The sequence below is a fragment of the Lupinus angustifolius genome, chromosome LG12 (genome assembly GCF_001865875.1).
Source record: "Lupinus angustifolius cultivar Tanjil chromosome LG12, LupAngTanjil_v1.0, whole genome shotgun sequence".
NCBI classification, from domain to species: domain Eukaryota; kingdom Viridiplantae; phylum Streptophyta; class Magnoliopsida; order Fabales; family Fabaceae; genus Lupinus; species Lupinus angustifolius.
Genome location: NC_032020.1, coordinates 12,902,537 through 12,904,317, shown reverse-complemented (window position 1 = coordinate 12,904,317; position 1,781 = coordinate 12,902,537).

The following is a 1,781-nucleotide window of genomic DNA, read 5'->3' as shown; positions in this document are numbered from 1 at the left end:
TAATTGCACAAAATATCAACAAAAGAAAAACAATTGCAACACTTTTTCCATAGCTTATGAGTGGCCACACTAAAAGTTTGTTCTGGTTCTACTTTGCCAAGGACCCAAGGTAAGGAAAATTAAAATTATGTTACCAAACAAGAGCAGATTTGGTATTTGCACAAACAGGTGTGTTCAATTAGGTAAAAGAAACGCCTTCAAGAAAAAAAACTGACAAAAGCAGAAAATAAGGAGGCAAGTAATTGAAAAAAAAATATGACATTTATACCATTTTATATATAATGAAATTATAATTTTGTCATTAAAAATAAAAAATAAAAAAACAAACTCTAGTAACGGAGAGGATGATTTCATGTTAAGGTCGAAAATTATATTTGACTCAATATTTTTATTTCTCATCACCAAAAATATCCTTTAATCCATAGCACAAGACTAATACATTTGGAGATCACGATGTCAGCAAAATAGGTTTTATCTCTCTAAGTGCATTTTACATAACATACATAACAAGAATCTAACACTTATAGAACTCAACAATCTATTTATGACCTAGGACCTTGTTATTTCCTAAATAATTTAGGAACCCAAAGCAAGTCACATTAATATAGAAAATAAATTATTGGCTGCATGTTTTTCAACACTGCAAAGAATCTGCATTCACACCAGGCACAATCCAAATACAATTGTTACCTTGAATCAAAATACTCCTACCAAATTCTCTGGCCATGAGTCACAACTTTCCTACAAGATAGACAGCTACTAAGACACACGAACATGTATAAACTAGTACAAGTACCATAATTTCCATGTCTCCCTTGACCAACCACATAAACAAGAAACATTTATAGAAGGTTGCATATATAAGTTTAACCGTCAGAGACAAAGGGTTTGGAATAGATTCACTTCATGCTGACCTCAATGTATTTTCAAAGGAGAGGCCAACTTTGAATTTGGTAGTGCATCATTCTGAATTTTAGGTGGCCAATACCACATTATGAAAAATCTAAATCCTCACCAAACCAATCAATGAACAATGAGACAATCACATGGCTTTCACTAATGTGTCTTCATTAGTTCCAAAGCTTTAGAAAGTAAGAAAAAGAGATGTTTTTGTTTTGTTTTGGTAGCTCCCTGGGCCTACCAGTTGCTATGCATAAAATCAAACAAGGATTCAAGAAAAATGAGGTTAATACAAAGAGGAAAGTAAGAACAAGCATGATGTTTGTGCTTGTGGGATAATCTTTAAGCAAATAAGAATATTCTTGTATTTGTTTATCGTTGATGTCATCCTAATTTGTTTTATCAAAAATGCTTGTTTAAGAACAACCAGGTGATTGGTGAATAAATTTTATGCTCTTATTTTTATAATTTATTATATTTTCCTATACATTAAGAACGCACATTGTTTTTTATTATATCCGTCAATCATTATTTATCCTTATTTGTATCTCATAATCTACATGTTTGAATATTTAATACAATATACAATTTTTTTTTTACCTATTTTCTCTCCTCCCTGCATCTCACTCAATAAGAATATTTTTGGATATGCAATGTTCTTATCTTTTTTAGAATGCTCCCAGTAATAAATGAAAATAAAGATATTCTTATTTGGATAGGAATGACACAAAGTAACATATTTGTGTCACTCTTATTTCTCAATTTACAAAATAGAGGAGAGCGAGGATTACAAATTATAAAAGATAAAGCGTGAGGTAAACTATGATATTCAAATGAGAATAAATAATAATTTAGAAATGAATTAAATAATAATATATATT